The sequence below is a fragment of the Macaca thibetana genome, chromosome 16 (assembly GCF_024542745.1).
Source record: "Macaca thibetana thibetana isolate TM-01 chromosome 16, ASM2454274v1, whole genome shotgun sequence".
NCBI lineage: Eukaryota > Metazoa > Chordata > Mammalia > Primates > Cercopithecidae > Macaca > Macaca thibetana.
Window position 1 is genome coordinate 14,417,129 of NC_065593.1, and position 20,351 is coordinate 14,437,479.

Consider the following 20,351-nt stretch of genomic DNA (forward strand, 5'->3'; position numbering starts at 1 on the left):
CAATTTTTTTTTTCTCTCAGTCAGTGCCTTGAGTTTTTGCTGTCTTTTAAAAAAGAAAGCTTTGTTGGACTTGAAATTTCCATTGTCTTAACTGTGTCTTTTGAAGATAACAAGTTTTAAATTTTGATGAAGTTCTTTTTTTTTCTTTGGTAGCTTGTATTTTTGTGTCTTATTTAAGAAAACTTGGGTTGAGCCAAAGTCACATTTCTCTCCTATGTTTTTTGTCTAAAAGTTTTATAGCTTTGGGAAGCTGAGGCATGAGGTCAGGAATTTGAGACCAGCCTGGCCAACATGGTGAAACCCCGTCTCTACTAAAAATACAAAAATTAGCTGGGCATGGTGGTGGGTGCCTGTAATCCCAGCTACTCGGGAGGCTGAGGCAGGAGAATCATTTGAACCCAGGAGAAGGAGAATGCAGTGAGCTGAGATCGCACCATTGCACTCCAGCCTGGGTGAGAGGGTGAGACTCTGTCTCAAAAATAAATAAATAAAAAAATAAATAAAGTTTTATAGCTTCCATTCATATACTGAGGTTTGTTATTTATTTTGAATTATTTTTACATGGTGTGAGATGTTGAGCGCCATTGTTTTGCATATGGATATCTGATTATTCCAGCACCTTTTGTGAAGATTATCCTCTATTATCTTTATACCTTTGTTGAAAATCAATTAATTATATACATGTAGGTCTATTTCTGGACTCTGTCCCATTGATCTATATGTCTATCCTGATGCCAATACTCTTGCTAATAATATATATTACTGTTTCATATATTAATATCTGTTACTGAGCTAGCTTTATAGTTAGCTAAGTCTTGAAAGTCAGATAGTATAAGTCTTCCAACTTTGTTCTTATTTTTCTAGATTGTTTTGGATGTTCTAGATCTTTTGCTTTTCTATTTAAACTTAAGATTCTGCTTGTCCCCTTCTATAAAATAGCTGTCTGAGGTTTTGATTTTTATTGATGCCTAGATCAACCTAGGAAGAATTGATATCTTTTTTTTTTTTTTTGAGATGGAGTCTTGCTCCGTTGCCCAGGCTAGGGTGTAATGGTGTGATCTCAGCTCACTGCAACCTCCACCTCCCGGTTTCAAGCAATTCTCCCACCTCAGCCTCTTGAGTAGCTGGGATTACAGGCACGCACCATCATGCCTGGCTAATTTTTGTATTTTTGTAGAGACAGGGTTTCACCATGTTGGCCAGGCTGGTCTTGAACTCCTGACCTCAGGTGATCTGCCCGCCTCGGCCTCCCAAAGTGCTGGGATTATAGGCGTGAGCCACCGTGCCTGGCCAAATGCATTCTTTAGACAAATACATTTGGCAAACCTTAAAATGACGTTCAGCAGAGGTTGCAGCCAAGCACCCAGCACTTTGTGTGGAGAGGCTGTTCTGCGTAGGATAGTGGTTAAGAGCGCAGACCACAGATCCAGACGACCTGTGTTTGCAATTCTGTCTCTGTTATTACTAGATGTGTCACCTTAGGAAAGCTATTTCATCTTTGTGCCTCAGTTGCTTCATTTGTAAATTGTGAAAAAAAGTACCTACGTTGAATGATATTTGCGAAAATTAAAGGTCAATACGAATGAAATGATTGGAATAGTAACTAGTAAGCACTGGTTTAGTGTATGATAACAAGTATTATTATTATGACCCACTGTCTACTGGGAAAAGAAGCCTTGCAGTAACAACAAAAATAAAGTGTGTAAGAATCCTGACTGGCATGGCCTGGGTCCGGTGTGAGTGCTGGGTCACGCCTGTAATCCCCAGCACTTTGGGAGGCTGAGGCGGGCAGATCACCTGAGGTCGGGAGTTTGAGACCAGCCTGACCAACATGGAGAAACCCCATCTCTACTAAAAATACAAAATTAGCCGGGGGTGGTGGCGCATGCCTGTAATCCCAGCTGCTCGGGAGGCTGAGGCAGGAGAATCGCTTGAACCTGGGACTGGGAGGTGGAGGTTGTGGTGAGCCGAGATCGCTCTATTGCGCTCCAGCCTGGGCTAGCAACCAGAGCAAAACTCTGTCTCAAAAAAAAAAAAAAAAAGAAAGAAAAAAAGAAACAAAAGAAGAATCCTGACTGAAGCCTAGGAGCACAGAGATTGGAAGAGTCAGGAGAGTTTTCAATGAGAAGTTAATAATGAAGTCTTAAAAAAAAAGTTTAAAACCACTTTTATTGAGATATGATTGATATGAAAAGCTATTCCTATTTAATGATCACGTATCAATGAATTTGCCGATAAATATATTCCTGAGAAACCAACACGACCATCAAACCCATCGTCATCTCCCAAAGTTTCCTCCTGTCCGCATCTGTGATAGTGATGATGATGATGATGATGATGTGTGATGCTTTTTTTTTTTTTTGGGCAAGAACATTTAACATAAAATCTACTCTTTTAGCAATTTTAAGTACAAAATATAGCATTGTTAGCTACCGGAAGTATGCCGCATAGTAGATTTCCAGAACTTATTTATCTTGCATAATTGAAGTTTTGTACCCTGTAATTACCACCTCCTCATTTTCCCCTCCCTGCATCCCTTGTTTTTTTATTGAGACACAGTCTCACTCTGTTGCCCAGGCTGGAGTGCAATGGCACAATCTTGGCTCACTGCAACCTCTGCCTCCCGGGTTCAAGCGATTCTCCTGCCTCAGCTTCCTGAGTAGCTGGGATTACAGGCACCCGCCACCATGCCCAGCCAATCTTTGTGTTTTTAGTAGAGACAGGGTTTCACCATGTTGGCCAGGCTGGTCTCGATCTCCTGACCTCAGGTAATCTGCCCGCCTCGTCCTCCCAAAGTGCTGGGATTGCAGGCGTGAGCCACTGTGCCCGGTCGGAATTTGACCATTTTAGATGGTGCTTGCCTTATTTAACTTAAAATAGTGCCCTCTAGGTCTATACGACGGTCACAAATGGAATCATTTCCTTTTTAAAAATGCTGAATAATATCCCATCATATATATATGTGTGTATATATATATATGCCACAATTTTGTTGTCTATTCATCCATCAATGGACATTTGTTTTCACACCTTGAATATTGCAGAGAATGCTGCAGTGATCGTGGAATGCACATATCCAGAGATACTGATTGGTTTCCTTCAGATATATACCCAGAAGTGAGTTGCTGAACCATATGGTATTTCTATTTTTAATTTTTTGAGGAACCACCACACTATTTTCCATGAGTTGTACCGATATATATTTCCACCAACAATGTATAAAAGTTCCCTTTTCTCCACATCCTCACCGACACTTGTTATTTATTTTATTTTATTTTATTTTTTGAAACGGAGTCTTGCTCTATCGCCCAGGCTGGAGTGCAGTGGCGCGATCTCGGCTCACTGCAAGCTCCGCCTCCCGGGTTCACGTCATTCTCCTGCCTTAGCTTCCCGAGTAGCTGGGACTAAAGGCGCCCGCCACCACGCCTGGCTAATTTTTTTTTTGGTATTTTTAGTAGAAACGGGGTTTCACCGCATTAGCCAGGATGGTCTTGATCTCCTGACCTCGTGATCCGCCCGTCTCGGTCTCCCAAAGTGCTAGGATTACAGGCGTGAGCCACCGCGCCCAGCCGACACTTGTTATTTTTGAATTTTTGATAATACTCATGCTAACAGGTGTGAGATTAAGTCTCATTGTGATTTTGATTTGCATTTCCTTGATGATGACTGATGTTCAGCACCCTTTTGCATACCTGTTGGACATTTGTATGTCTCCTTTGGAAAAATGTTTGTTCAGGTATTTTGCCTACTTTAAAATCAGGTTTTTTTTTTTTTTTTTGCTGTTGAGTTGTATGAATTCCTTATACATTTGGAATATTAACCCCTTATCAGATACATGGTATGCAAACGTTTTCTCCCATTCTATGGTTGCCTTTTCATTTTGTTGATTGTTTTCTTTGCTGTGTAGAAACTTTTTAGTTTGATATAATCTTATTTATTTTTTGCTTTTGTTGCTTGTGCTTTTGGTACCATGTCCGAAAATGGATATGGATTTTGATGGACCCCTCAAATTATTGTCAAAACCAATGTCATAGAGCTTTCCTGTATGTTTTCTTCTAACATTTTTATGATTTCAGGTCTTACATTTAAGTCTTTAATCTATTTTGAGTTGACTTTTGTGTATGGTATAAATGAGGTCTAGTTTCTTTTTTTAATGTTTGTGTTCAGCTCTTTTGTTTTTGCTCACAATTTCTTTAGATATTAGAGGTCTTTTGTAGCTCAATACAAGTTTTAGGATTTTTTTTTTCTTCTATTTCAGTGAAAAATGCCATTGGAATTTTGAAAGGGGTTGCAGCGAATCTTTAGATCGCTTTGGGTAGTAGATACATTTTGACAATATTGATTTTTCCTACTCATGGACATGGAATTTTGTGGAATAGGTTTACTGTTCACTGATTACTAACTTCCCTGAGTCCAGCAAGACTGAACACACTCATATGCAACAAATTAAATATAGTGGATTTATTACCTACAGATAGGCAGCAAGGGACAACAGAAGCCCAGTGTTCACTGCAAGCATTCCCCGAGTCTCTGGAAAGCTGCTTGTGGTGGATGGAATGTCACATGTGCATGCTCCACCTGCATTGCAGCTGAGGGACCTTCTCAAGAAAAGCAGCCTACCCTGGCTTTTTTTTTTTTTTTTTTGAGACGGAGTCTCACTCTACCGCCCAGGCTGGAGTGCAGTGGCTGGATCTCAGCTCACTGCAAGCTCTGCCTCCCGGGTTCACGCCGTTCTCCTGCCTCAGCCTCCCGGGTAGCTGGGACTACAGGCGCCCGCCACCTTGCCCGGCTAGTTTTTTGTATTTTTTAGTAGAGACGGGGTTTCACCGTGTCAGCCAGGATGGTCTCGATCTCCTGACCTCGTGATCCGCCCGTCTCGGCCTCCCAAAGTGCTGGGATTACAGGCTTGAGCCACCGCGCCCGGCCTGGCTTTTTTTTTTTTTGAGACAGGGTCTCACTGTGTTGCCCAGACTGGAGTGCAGTGGCACGATCTTGGCTCACGGCAACCTCGGCATCCTGGGTTCAAGAGATTCTCCTGCCTCAGCCTCCTGTATAGCTGGGACTACAGGAGTGTGCCATCAGGCCTGGTTAATTTTTGTATTTTTAGTAAAGATGGGGTTTTGCCCTGTTGCCCAGGCTGGTCTCGAACTCCTGGCCTCCCAAAGTGCTGGGATTACAGGTGTGAGCCACCGCACCTGGCTGGCTTTTTTTTAATACCCTGGGATATATGACATACTGGGCTAAATCATTGAAGGGCATCTTATTTCTAGGGTGGACTGGAATAGAGCCTGGGCTATTCTGGCCAACTCCTTATCTCACGATGGCAAATTCCCAGCACATTTTATAGTTATTCTTAGGAACTACAAGCAATAAACGGGGAAGAACTAAGTCAGTGCAAGACTCCCTCCCCCCAAAAACTGTCCTGCAGATATCTTTCCAATTATTTGTGACTTTCCAATGTATTTCATTAATGTTTTATAGTTTTCAGTGTACACGTCTTTCACCTCCTTATTTAAATTTATTCCTAAGTATTTGATTCTTCTTGATATTATTGCAGATGGGATTGTTACCTTAATTTCTCTTTTGGATAGTTCATTGTCAGGGTATAGAAATGCTACTGATATTTGTAGGTTGATTTTTGTATCCTGCAACTTTACTGAATTCATTTATTAGTTTTAGCAGTTTCTTTGGTGGAATCTTTAGGGTTTTCTACATATAAGATCATGTTAGCAAATGAGACCATTTAACTTCTTCCTTTTCTATTTGGATGCCATTTCGTTCTTTTTCTTGCCTAATTGCTCTGGCTAGGACTTCTAGTACTATGTTGAATAGAAGTGGTAAGAATGGATATCCTTGTCTTGTTCCCGGTCTTAGAGGCAAACTTTTGACTTTCACTGTTGAGTATGGTGCTAGCTGTGGGCTTGTCATGTATGGCCTTATTATGTTGTGTTACATTGTTCAGTACCTAATTTGTTGAGAGATTTTATCATGAAAAGATTTTAAGTTTTGTCAGATACTTTTCTGCATCTATTAAGATGATCATTTTTACCCTTCATTCTGTTAATGTAATGAATCACATTTATTGATTTGTGTATTTTGAACCATTTTCACATTCCAGGAATAAATCTAACTTGATCATAGTGTATTATTCTTTTAATGTGTTGTTGAATTTTGTTTGCTAGTATTTTATTGAGGATTTTTGCATTTGTGTTTATCAGGGATATTGTCTTGTATTTTTCTTTTCTTGTAGTGTTCTTATCTGGCTTTGGGATCAGGGTAATGCTGGTCTTGTAGAAAGAGTTTAGAAGTGTTCCCTCCTCTTTAATTTTTGGAAAAAATTGAGAAGGATTGGCATTAATTCTTCTTTAAAGGTTTGTAGAATTCACCAGTGAAGCCATCTAGTCTTTGTTAGTACTCTGTTTAGATTTTGTATTTCTCCTGACTTAGTTTTTGTAGGTTGTAAGTTCTGAGAATTTATCCTCTTTTTTTTTTTTTTTGAGATGAAGTCTTGCTCTGTCACCCAGGCTGGAGTGCAGTGGTGCAATCTCAGCTCACCGCAAGCTACGCCTCCTGGGTTCACGCCATTCTCCCGCCTCAGCCTCCCGAGTAGCTGGGACTACAGGCACCTGCCACCGTGCCTGGCTAATTTTTGTTTTTGTATTTTTAGTAGAGACGGAGTTTTACCGTGTTAGCCAGGATGGTCTTGATCTCCTGACCTCGTGATCTGCCCACCTTGGCCTCCCAAAGTGCTGGGATTACAGGCGTAAGCCACCACGCCCGGCTGAATTTATCCATTTTTTCATGCTACCCAATTTGTTGGTGTATAATTGGTCACAGTAACCTCTTATGATCCTTTGTATTTTCATCATATCAGTTGGAATGACTCATCCTTCAGTTATAATTTTATTTACATCTCATCTCTTTCTTAGTTTAGTTAAAGGTTTGTCAATTTTGTGTTTTTCAAAAACCCAACTCTTTGTTTCATTGATTTCTTTTTATTGTTTTTCTAGTCTCAATTTATTTCTGCTCTAAATTTTATTATTCCTTTTGCTAACTTTGGGCTTTGCTCTTATTTTTATATTTCTTTGGGGTGTAACTTTAGGTTGTTTATGTGAGATCTTTTCTTTTATTAATGTAATCACTTGTTGCTGTGAACTTCCCTGCAATAACTGCTTTTGTTGCATCCCATACATCCCATTTTGGTGTTTTTTTTTTTTTTTTTGGTTTTGTTTGTCACAAGATATTTTTGTCTTTTCTTTAAATTTCTTCTTTGACCCATTGGTTTTTCAGGAGTGTGTTGCTTAATTTCTGCATATTTGTGAGTTTTCCAATTTTCCTCCTATTATTTCTAGTTTCATTTCATTGTGATTGGAAAAGGTATTTCATATGATTTCAATCTTCGTAAATTCGTTAAGACTTATTTTGTTATTTAACATGTGATCTATCCTGGAGAATGTTCCATGTGGACTTAAGAAGAATGTGTATTTTGCTTCTGTTGGATAGAATGTCACATATATGTTCATTGGATCTATTTGGTATCTAGTGTTTAATTCCACTGTTTCCTTATTTATTTTCTGTCTGGATGATCCATCCATTGTTGAGTGGGGGTATTGATTTCTTCTACTATGTATTGCTGTTTTATGTCTTCCTGATGAATTGACCCTTTTGTTAGTATATATAATGACCTTCTTTGTCTCTTATGACAGTTTTTGACTTGAAGTCTATTTTGTCTCATGTAAGTATAGCCACCTTTGCTCTCTTTTGGTTATCATTTTTATGGGATATGTTTTTCATCCATTCACTTTTGGGCTATTTGTGTCCTTAGATCAAAAGTGAGTCTCTTGTAGACAGCATATAGTTGGGTCTTATTTTTGAAAATCCATTTATCGGCCAGGTGCGGTGGCTCGCACCTGTAATCCCAGCACTTTGGGAGGCCGAGGCAGGTGGATCATAAGGTCAGGAGTTCAAGACCAGCCTGGCCAAGATGGTGAAACCCCATCTCTACTAAAAATACAAAAATTAGCTGGACATGGTGGTGGGTGCATGTAATCCCAGCTACTCAGGAGGCTGAGGCGGGAGAATGGCATGAACCCCGGAGGCAGAGGTTGCAGTGAGCCAAGATCAGGTCACTGCACTCTAGCCTGGGTGAGAGAGCGAGACTCCATCTCAAAAAAAATAAATAGATAAATAAATAAATAAATTCCATTTATCCACTCTATGCCTCTTGATGAGAGAATTTAGTCTATATACATTAAAGTAATAATTGATAGGTAAGGACTTACTATTGCTATTTTGTTAATTGTAGTTTCTTTCTTCCTCTCTTGTTGTCTTCCTTTGTGGCTTTATTATTATTGTTTGTGGTGGTATGCTTTGATTCTTTTTTTTTTTTTTTTATCTTTTGCGTATCTACTAGAGGATTTTTTATTTTGTGATTACCATGAGGCTTACATAAAACATCTTATAGTTATAATAGTCTATTTTAAACTGATAACAACTTAATTTTTATTACATACAAAGACTATACACTTTTACTTCTCCCCTCACATTTTTATTATTTATATCACAATTTACGGCTTTTTATATTGTGTATCCAACTATATACCATCATCATGGTATTAGAGAATTGTGAGTTTGACTATACTTACCTTTATCAGTGAGTATATGTTTTCATGTTGCTGATACATGTTCCTTTCATTTGAACTTGAAGGTCTCCCTTTCATATTTCTTGTAAGGCAAGTCTGGGGTGATGAACTTCCTCAGTTTTGGTTTGTCTGGGAAGGTCTTTGTCTTTCTTTCCTTTTTGAAGGATGGCTTTGCTGGGTATGTTTTTGGTTGGCAGTTTTTTTTCTTTCAACACTTTGAGTATATCATTCCACTCTATCTTGGTCTGCAGGGTTTTTGGTGAGAAACCCACCCACTAATAGTCTTACGGAGATTTCTTTGTATGTGTTGAGTTGTTTTTCTTTTGCTGCTTTAAAAATTCTCCGGTAAAAGGAATTTGAGGAGATAAAAAATAAATAAAACAAAAGGAAAAAAGTTATCTCTTTGTCTTTGATTTTTGACTATTTGATTATAATGCATCTTGGTGAAGACCTCTTTATTCTCAATGTATATGGAGTTCTTTGGGCTTAATGGATCTGGTTTTTTTTTTTTTTTTCTTTACAGATTTGGAAAGTTTTCTGTCATTATATTTTAAAATAAGCTTTCCTTCCATTTCTCTTTCTCTGGTCCTTTTGGGATTTCTACGATATGTATATTAGTTTTCCTGATGTTTTCCCACAAGTCCAGCATAGTTGAGCCAGCTGCTAAGATCCATGCCTGTTGTTAATGTTCATGTTCTCTCAGCAGCAGTTAATGTGGGTCATGCACAGTGGTGTGTTGGACCCCATACATGGTGGGGTGGGGCATGCAGGTTGTGTAGACTCATTGGGTGGAGGATACTCAGGTGAGTCATCTGGTGGGATTTGTGGGCAGGTCTCCTGCTGGAGTCTGTGAGCTAGTTGGCAGAATCTGTGGTTGGTTGTTGAAACCATATGCTGATTGCTGTGCACTCCATTCCCTTCTCCCTGTTCCTAGATGATCAGTCATGCTGATCATCTGCATTCTGGGCAGGGAGACAGAAGTGAGCCTCCTGGGCAATGTTCTTCAAGTCTAGGTTAGCCAGGTGTTCACTATACTTTTACCTTCCCCTGTGGAGCGATTGAAGGCCAAAGGAGCTTCTCTCAGCACAAGCTGTGCCTCCTTGGCGGAGAGCTGATGCAGTTAAAGTGGAACTGCACTTCTTACCCTTTTCGATGCTTCCACTCTTGGGTTGATTTGCTCCAGTGGGGTGCTGGAACCTCAGCCAGACTCCAGGCCTCCCACATAATGATTCTTATCTGTCACTGCCTGCCTTAACTGGGTTTCTATGGGGGGATGAGAGCTGGAACATCCTGTTCTGCCCTGTTACTGATTTCACTCCTGGACTGAATTTTGAAGAATGAACAGAACTCACTACTAGATGTATAAAGAGAAAAGAGCATCCTAAGCAGAGGGAACTCCAGGTACAAAGGCACAGAAATTTAATATATCAAGGTGCTTGTGACGGACAGTAAGTTTTTTGTGGGACTTGGATGTAGGTTTCACGGAAGGGGACAGTGGGAGTGTGTAATTGCAAAGTTGATCAGGGGCCAGATTATCATGGGCTCATATGTACAGTGAAAACTATGAAAGAAAATGGAAAACTTGTGATGACTCTGCTTATTGAACTTTACCAGCGAAGGCTTTTCCTTTTATCTGAGCAGGATTTTAGACATGGATTCATCAATGAGCATTTGCAGTACTGTACATGGGAGAAGTCAGGAGTGATAGTTGAGCTAAGAGATAGAGATATCAGTAAAGGTATGTACAGTCACAGTTTGTGAGACAGGCAATAAGATGAATTCATTCAACTAATTCATTCAACTAATATTTGTTAAGTGTCTACCACATACCCCCAAACTTGTAGAAACTGAAGACACAGCAGTGAATAAAGAGAAAAAAATCTCACTCTTATTCTGTTATACTCCATGTATTTACTATATATATATATTCTGGAGTATTTTTAAGCAAATCCCAGACATCATGTCATTTCACCTTTGAATATTTTAGTATGTGTCTTTAATTGATAAGGACTTTAAAAATACATAGCCTTCATACATAACTACCATATCATTTATCATATCATAATATATAATACCATGATATCATTTAATAGTATGCATTTATATTTTCACTAGTGTTTAAAAATGTCTTTTTAAAATTAGTTACTTTGGGCCAAGTGTGATGGCTCACGCCTGTGATCCCAGCCCTTTGGGAGGCTCAGGCGGGCAGATCACTTGAGAGCCAGGAGTTCGCATCCAGCCTGATCAGCATGGTGAAACCCCATCTCTACTAAAAATACAAAAATTAGCCAGACGTGGTGGCGTGCACCTGTAGTCCCAGATACTCGGGAGGCTGAGGCAGGAGAATTGCTTGAACCTGGGAGGCAGAGGTTGCAGTGTACAGAGAGTGCACCATTGCACTCCATCCTGGGTGACAGAGCAACTCTATATCAGTAAATAAATAAATAAATAAATAAATAAATAAATAAATAAAATCAGGTACCTTGAATCCAGGTTCAAATCCAGGGTCACGTATTGTATTTGATTGACATGTCTCTTGTCTCTATTAAAATCTAACACCTCCCTAGCCTTCCTTTGGTATTCTTTTTTTTTATGCCTCTTTAAAAATTTTTAAAAATTATCATATAGTAAAATTAGCTTTTTGGTATACAGTTCTACACATTTTAACACATGTATAGATTCATGTAACCACGACCACAGTCAGAATACACAACAGTTTTTTCACCTGCATGTGTGGGGTAGGAGGGGATTTGGCGGTTGATCCTCTGTGACACGCTGTTAAGCACCCCCTTGATTTTGGCTCTGGGGCTCACCTTTCCACCCTGAACCTCCCAGGGCTGAGCCTTTCCAGGTTCTGCGGGGGTTTAATGGCTCACTTTCCACTGCGTTACTCTTCTTCAGGGTTAGGAAAATTTAATCGCCCAAGGTTCCGCATCGTATTGTGGAATTCAGACTCGAACCCAGGTTTTCCATCTTCAAACCTCTATGTTTAAAATTTATTGTATAAAACCAGAAAAAAGCCTGAGCACTTAGAGTACCAGAAGAACCAATTTCAGAATATAGATGCAGGATTCCTAAATAAAATAGTAACAAATTGAATCTAGCACAAATTAATGAAAAATCTATGCACGGTAGATAACTCAATAAATAAATATGAAGTAAAGTGAGGTACCATTTTTGTGCATAGGTTACTAACTTGGTGGAGATTTTAAGAGAAATACTACCAACTATAGGCAATGGATGGAGAAAATAGGCATTCTTATATGTTTCTGGTGTGAAACCAAAAATTGGTATCACCTTTCAAGGGGTCAGTTTTACTATATATAACAAAACTCTTAATATTTCATGCAACTTTTAACCCAGAAGTTCCACCTCTAGGAATTTATTTTCAGGAAGCAATCATGATATTCACAAAAATTTGGCTATGAGGATATTCATTTCAGTGTTATTTATAATATTGAAAATTAATAACAATGTATCTGTCCAATAATATGGACTTCATAAAATAAAATACCAGACACAAAATAATGTTGAAGAATAGTTTTAATAACATGAATATATGATAATGTTATAGTCAGTGAAATACATAGTTTCAAAACAGTGTTTTTTTTGTATTACAAGGGATTCTTTCTATTGCAAGTAATGAAAACTCAACTAAAAATGGCTTAAGAGAAAGAAAAGGAAGATATTGATTCATAATACTGGTAAGTCCAGTGTCAAAATGTCTTCAGGTAAGACTGCATCCAGCCTCATCCTCAGTAATCTGTTTCCATCTCTTGGTTTGGCTTTACTTTCAGATAGACTCTCTAAAAGCATAGTTAAAGAGAGCTACCGGCAGCTCTGGGATTATGCTTTACCAATTTAATAATCTAACAGGACAAGAGAATTTCCTTTCAAATCATTCTAGCAAAAATCCTAGGGCTGAATCTCATTGGCCAGGTCTGGCTCATGTACTCCTCTCTTTAACTGAGAGGAGGTGTGAGTCCCATTTGAACTATGTCATAATAATGATAGCTGAAATTGATTGGTATTGACTATGTGTCAGATTATGAGTCTAAGTCCCAGGATTTGATGTGTAACTTTAAGCAATTTAACCTTCCTAAGCCAGAAAAGAACACATAATCTGTGTCCTCTGTATTATTTCACTAAATTCTCTTGGCAATCCTACTGAAACAGATGCCATATCCACCCTCATTGTATGGATGAAGAAACTGAAGGTCAGGCAGGTTAATTATTGGCTTAGTCCATTTAGTGTTGCTATAAAGGCATACCTGAGGCTGGGTAATTTCTAAAGAAAAGAGGCCGATTTAGCTCATGGTTCTGTAGGCTTTACAAGAAGCATGGCACTGGCATCTGCATCAGGTGAGAGCCTCAGGCTGCTTCTACTAATGGTGGAAGGTGAAGGGAAGCCAGCATGTGCGGAGATCACATGGCGAGAGAGGAAGCAAGGTGTGGAGGCAATGCCAGGCTCTTTTTAACAATCAGTTCTCCTGGTAATGAATAGAAGAAGAACTTACCCTTGAGGGAAGACACTAATTTGCTGATGAGGGACCCACCCCCATAACCCGAATACCTCCCATTGGGCCCCACCTTCAACATTAGGTATCAACTTTCAACATGGGATTTGAAGGGGACAAACATCCAAACTAAAGCAAGTTTCTTTCTTTCTTTTTTTTGCATAGAGATGTCAACGCAAAAATTGCACAGGATAAAATCAAGTAGGCAAGGAAGTCTTTATTCAAAGCTATTGCAATGGGAGAGAGGCCAGAACTAAAATCTGAATTTACCTCCCCTGAAACAGAGTAGGAGAGTTTTTCAGAGCTGAAGTGTAGGGGGATCACAAGTTTCTTATTTAAGTTGAAAGAATTAGCAAATGATGCAATTCACTCACATGGATTGAGAATATGGGAGGTAGCAGTTCTTCAAAGAAGAATCAGATGCTGCTTCAGACCTTGACTATAAAGCCCAAAACAAAAGTAAAGAAAAACAAAACAACCCCATAGAATAAACAAGGATATAAAAACTTTAAAAGTCTACTATTCATATACTTGGAAAGGTACAGAATAGATTATACCCGTGTTATAAGAGCAGAATAAGATCATGATACTTTTTTTTTTTTTTTTTTTTTTTTTTGAGATGGAGTCTCGCTCTGTCACCTAGGCTGGAGTGCAGTGGCCGGATCTCAGCTCACTGCAAGCTCCGCCTCCCGGGTTCAGGCCATTCTCCTGCCTCAGCCTCCCGAGTAGCTGGGACTACAGGCACCCGCCACCACACCCAGCTAGTTTTTTGTATTTTTTAGTAGAGACGGGGTTTCACCGTGTTAGCCAGGATGGTCTTGATGTCCTGACCTCGTGATCCGCCCGTCTCGGCCTCCCAAAGTGCTGGGATTACAGGCTTGAGCCACTGCGCCCAGTCGATACATTTTAAGAGAAGAAAAAAGGGCCCTTAAAAATTAAAGCAAAGAGTGGACCTGAAAAATGTAACAGAAGAGTTGGAAGATAAACTTGAGGAAATCGCCCAAGAAGACACAGAGATGAAAAATAGGAAAGCAAAGATAAAGAAGATTAGAGATTAAGACTGGCGTGTTCAATATCTGAATAATATGTGTTCAAGAGAGAAAAAGAACATGTAGGAGAGGCAGTCATCAATAAAACCATACAGAAAAGTTTACTCAAAACTCATGAAGGACTTGAGTTTCCAGATTGAAAGAGTTCTTCAAGTGCCCAGAGAAATGGATGAAAAAAGATCTGTCGAGACACATTATCATGGAATTTCAGAACACAGAGTCCAAGAGATTGTAAAAGCTTAGAGAGCAAGGGAGAGGGTACATATGAAGATCAAATATAAAGGATCGGGAATCAGCTTTGGTTTTGCCGGCTTCAATAAACAATGGTAGAGGCAAGAGACACCAGAGCAGTGCTTTTCAAAATTCTTAAGAAAAACTATTCCCAGCCTAGAATTCTGTACCCAGCTAAATTATCAACCAAATATGAGTGTAAAATAAGGGCATTTTCAGATATGCAAGATTTACTTCACATGCATTCTTTCTTAAGGGGCTACTGGAGGCTGTGCTTCTTGAATGAGAGGACAAGCCAAGAAGGAACACATGGGGCACAACGGAATCTAACACAGGAGAGTGGTGAAGGGACTCTAGGGTAAGGGTGACGGGAGAGTCCAGAATGACAGTTATGAACTAGGTGCAGAAGGAAACACGTCCAGCCTGAAGAAGCGGGACACCAGGACTCCAAGGAGAGACACACTGAGGGCTTCCATTACCACCGTCCCCACTGCCATCACGCTAACTTTTAAATCAAGGACTCAATACCCAGAGTCTGGCCCAGATTTTTCCTCTGTACTTACCTTATTTTGACCACATGCTGATAAAGTTCCTGCTCATTCCTCCAATGCTCTGATACTTGATCTGCTGTGGATGTTGTCTAGAAATGTTCTGCCTTGACCTCTTCTGGGAAGTGGACGGGAAGTCGTGATGAGCAGAATATACAGAACAGCCATCTCCTTCTGACTATATCCTGGTCAAACATCTAAAACCCGGCCCATTCTCCAGTGCTACCGTATGTCTCACCTGTGCTGAGCCCAGTGACTCCCAGTGTTACTCACCATCTGACTCAATGATTTTCCCATAAAAGGCTCTTATAAATGCTTAGGGAAGCTGAAGCCAGACAATGACCGAGAGGCTGTTCAGTTTATCTTCTCCTGAGCCTTCCTCAAACAGTGGTAACATCACCCTTTCCTTATTCTTCTAGATTGCTGCTTGCTGTTCAGTTTTTCAAAACTGAGTCATGCTGTTTAGGGATGTATATATTGGTGGAAAACTGTAAAGGAAATAGGAGAATGATTAACATTAAGTCATCATCGTGGTTATCACTGTGGGTGGAGAAGAGACCACAGTTGGGGAGGGATAAGCAGAGGTTTCTAAAGGACTGGTTATGTTTTATATCTTAAACTGGGTGGATGATTATTTACCTTATTATTATAATATTAGGTTGGTGCAAAAGTAATTGTGGCTTTTGCCATTACTTTTAATTTGCCATTACTTTTAAAATTTTATCCATCCTTCTGTTTGTATGATGCATTTTACAACAAACCATTTTAAAAATCAGGTGTTGTTACTCAATAAAAGGGGAAGTCAATGAAACAAGTAGAAATAAGAGATATTTATTCAGAATCTTTGGATAACAAAAATACCTGCAAAGAGAAAGGATAAGAAGGGACTATTTATTTATTTATTTAATCTATTTTTTTGTGACGGAGTCTTGCTCTGTTGCCTAGGCTGGAGAGCAGTGGCGCGATCTTGGCTCACTGCAACCTCCGCCTCCAGGGTTCAGGCAATTCTCCTGCCTCAGCCTCCTGAGTAGCTAGGATTACAGGCGCGCGCCACCAGGCCCAGCTACTTTTTGTATTTTTAGTAGAGACGGAGTTTCACCATGTTAGCCAGAATGGTCTCCGTCTCTTGACCTCGTGATCCGCCCGCCTCGACCTCCCAAAGTGTTGGGATTACAGGCGTGGGCCACCGCGCCCGGCCTATTTTGTTTATTTTGGAGATGGAGCCTCGCTCTGTCACCAGGCTGGAGTGCAGTGGCACAATTTCGGGTCACTGCAACCTCCGCCTCCCGGGTTCAAGCGATTCTCTTGCCTCAGCCTCCAGAAAAGCTGGGACTACAGATGTGCAACACCACGCCCAGCCAATTTTTGTATTTTTAGTAGAGACGGGGTTTCACCATGTTGGCCAGAATGGTCTCCAGCTCTTGACCTCGTGAACCGCCTGCTTTGGCTTCCCAAAGTGCTGAGATGACAGGCGTGAGCCACCGCGCCGCGCCCTACATTTTATTATTTTCAAGTGAAAGCAAGTGTATTAAGAAAGTAAAGGAATAAAAGAATGGCTACTCCATAGGCAGAGCAGCCAGGAAGAGGCATTTTTTTCTCTGGCTCTTTTTTCGCTGTAAGCAACGGAGACTTGCTCAGTTTGACTCAGAAAGGGTAGGAGTTGTTTTGAGCCTACACAAGGAAGGAACTGGAATAGTAAAACTTAGCATTTCCTGCAGGCATCTCTGTGTGTCTGTCTGCTCTGTTCCCCATTAGCTATACAGACGCTCCTGTGTTTATGATGGGGCTGTGTCCTGATAAACCCATTGTAAGTCAAAAATATCGTTAAGTGAAAAATGCATGTAATACACCTAACCTAGGCTAAAGTAGCCTAGCCTCGCCTACCTTAAATGTACTCAGAGCACTTACATTAGCCTACAGTTGGCCAAATTATCTAACGCACAACCCATTTTATAATAAAGTGTTGACTATCTCATGTAATTTATTGAATATGATGCTGAAAGTGAGAAACAGAACGGTTGTATGGGTACTTGAGGTACAGTTGCTGCTGAACGTGTATCGCTTTTGCACCTTCCTAAAGTTGAAAAATACCAAGTTGAACCCTTGTGGGTTGGGAATTGTCTGTATAACGCATCTCCCCAAAATGTATTGTCTTAAAAGAACAACCACTACTTATTTGTTGGCGTACAATGCTGAACTTTGGGAAGGGATTGACAGGAACAGCTTGGTTCTGCTCCATGTGGTGTTGGCTGGGCCACCCTGCCTGGGGCTGGAGGGTCTGGGTGGCTTCACTCACATGTGTGGCTCAGCACAGGTGTCTGCAACAGCAAAGGACTGGCCAGACCAGTCTCTCCAGCAGGCAGTCAGTCTCCTCCTCCTCCTCCTCCTCCCCCGCTTCCCCTTCCCCTTCCTCTTCTTCTTCTTCTTTTCCTCCTCCTCCTTCTTCTTCCTCTTCCTCCTCTTCCTCTTCCTCCTCCTCCTCTTCTTCTTTTATTTAAGTTGTGGGGTACATGTGCAGAACATGCAGTTTTGTTACATAGGTATACACATGCCATGGTGGTTTGCTGCACCCATCAACCCATCACCTACATTAGGTATTTCTCCTAATGCTCTCCCTCCCTTAGCCCCCCACCCCCCAACAGGCCCCGGTGTGTGATGTTCCTCTCCCTGTGTCCATGTGTTCTCATTGTTCAGCTCCCGCTTATGAGTGAGAACATGCAGTGTTTGGTTTTCTGTTCCTGTGTTAGTTTGCTGAGAATGATGGTTTCCAGCCTCATTCGTGTCTCTGCAAAGGACATGAACTCATCCTTTTTTATGGCTGCATAGTATTCCATGGTGTATATGTGCCACATTTTCTTTATCCAGTCTATCACTGATGGACATTTGAGTTGGTTCCAAGTCATTACTATTGTGAATAGTGCCACAATAAACATACGTGTGCATGTGTCTTTATAGTAGAATGATGTATAATCATTTGGGTATATACCCAGTAAAGGAATTGCTGGGTCAAATGGTATTTCTGGTTCTAGATCCTTAAGGAATCGCCACACTGTCTTCCACAATGATTTAACTAATTTACACTCCCACCAACAGTGTAAGAGTGTTCCTATTTCTCCACATCCTCTCCAGCATCTGTTGTTTCCTGGGCAGTTAGTCTTCTTTATACAGTGGCTCAGGGCTCCAAGAGAAGGAGAATGCAAGATGTCAAGCCTCTTGGTGGTCAAGAACTGGCACCATGTCACCTCTGCATTCTGTTGGTCCAAGTAAGTCACAAGGCCAGTCTAGAACGCAGGGAGACATAGATTTCACCTCATGATGGGAGAAGTGCTTACTAGATGAGGAGCATTTGTGGCAGCTATTTCTGTAAACAACTTGCCGTATCTTTTTTTCCATCTCATAATTTTGGTGTGTACATAATTTTAGTTTGCTATAGCTGAACTCTACATGTTTTTCTGTCACCTCCAATTTTATTGCTAAGTAGCAAATTCTTTTTCTGTGTTTAGGTTTAAATTCCTAAGAACAGTTTGGTGAATTCATCTCCTTACCTTGTGTCAGTGGTCGGAGGTCAAAGGCCATCCTATTTTTTTTTTCCTGTGTTTTTATTTTGAAAAGCCTTTGGGGCCGGGCACAGTGGCTCATGCCTGTAATCCCAACACTTTGGGAGGCCGAAGTGGGTGGATCACGAGGTGAGGAGTTCAAACCAGCCTGGCCAAGATGGTAAAACCCCGTCTCTACTAAAAATATAAAAATTAGCTGGGTGTGGTGGCAGGCGCCTGTAATCCCAGCTACTCAGGAGGCTGAGACAGGAGAATCCCTTAAACCCGGGGGGCGGAGGTTGCAGTGAGCCGAGATTGTGCCACTGCACTCCAGCCTGGGCAACAGAGTGAGACTCTGTCTCAAAAAAAAAAAAAAAAAAAAAAAACCTTTGGGATAGTTGCAAGAACAGTACCATGAATGCCTATTGATGCTTCACTTAGATTCACCAATTTTAACATTGGCCACATTTGTTTGATCACACATTCTTTCTCCATGCTTATATATATATATATATATATATATATGGAGTTAGTTGAAGACATCATGACATTTTACCTTTAAATACTTTAGCACGTATCTGCTGAGAACAGGGGCATTCTCTTACATAACCACAACCAAATTACCACACTCAAGAAATTTAACATGTATATACAACTATCTAGTGTACTAACTATATTCATATTTCCACAATTGCCCCATAATGCCCTTTATATGCCATTCTTTTTTGATCCAATATTTAATCTATGATCACACATCAAAATTAGTTGCCATGTCTCCATAATGTTTTGTTTTTCTGAAAGACAGGAGGATCTCCCTCCCTTTCCCAGGTAGAAATGCAGTGGCTTGATCATGGCTCATTGCAGCCTTGACCTCCTGGGTTCAAGTGATCCTCCCGCCTTATTTTTTGATTCTTTTTTGTATGTAGAGATGGGGTCTCACTATGTTGCCCAGGCTGGTCTCGAACTCCTGGGCTCAAGTGATCCTCCCGCCTCTGCCTCCCAAAGTGTTGGGATTACAGGCATGAGCCTCCCTTATGTTCTTTAATTTAGATAAGTTCTCTGTCCTCTTTTGTCTTTTAGGACGTTGACGTTTTGGAGAGTCTAGGCTGGTTGTTTTGTACAATGTCTTTCCATATGGATTTGCCTGATTATTTCCTCATGATTAGATTCAGCTTAAACATTTTTGGCAAGACTATGCCATAGGTGATGTGTGGCCAGTCAATTCAGGGGCTACTCTTAGACAATTGTTGGCCAGCTGCCTGTGCTTACTCCCATCCCACTCCACCTCCCATCATTTCCTTTGCCTGAAGTCTTCTGGGTAAGTTTGACCACAGAAAGATGATAGCAGATGACTGGAGGGTGGGAGGAGAGGAAAGGCTATGATATCGCCCCCTATTTCTCTGTTTTCTGTGACAGCTTTTCTTGTGTGTCTCCAATTCCTCCCAAACAAACACTCGCTCTGTGGTTCCAGCTCCCATGGGGGAAATACCCTCTCCTTAGTTCTGGCTCTTTTTGTTTGGCCTCAGCTTCTGTGCTCTGATGAAACTGACTTCTCCCGTTGACCCTTTAGTTCCAGCGTGGCAGTTGCTTTTGGCTGCTGCCGACCTCTCAGTTGCCTCATCACCCCATCCTGTGTTTGGCTTCTCAGCTTTTCCATTTCCTGTGTAACCAATTTCCTTATTAACGTTCCTCTTTATTTGGTTTGAAAAGTCTAGGGTGGTGTCTGTTTTCTTGACTAAACCTTGACTAATATAGGTAGGTTTTCATCATCAGTGTGATTTGCGTGACTCGTGGAATGGGGCCATGTGGTACAAAATAAGGCAGCATT

At 40.7% G+C, this 20,351-nt stretch overlaps 2 protein-coding genes across 2 annotated transcripts in view; both read right to left on the bottom strand.

Moving 5' to 3' along the window:
- The window catches only part of C16H17orf49 (chromosome 16 C17orf49 homolog), a 57,102-nt gene extending 46,621 nt beyond the window's left edge, over nt 1-10,481 (bottom strand). Inside the window, exon 1 of the mRNA XM_050765516.1 lies at nt 10,472-10,481. The gene's annotated coding sequence lies outside the window, so the exon portion shown is untranslated. The remainder of the gene's footprint in view (nt 1-10,471) is intronic.
- Nucleotides 1-20,351, bottom strand: part of RNASEK (ribonuclease K) — a 303,790-nt gene that overhangs the window by 43,632 nt on the left and 239,807 nt on the right. The gene's annotated exons all lie outside the window — the stretch shown is intronic.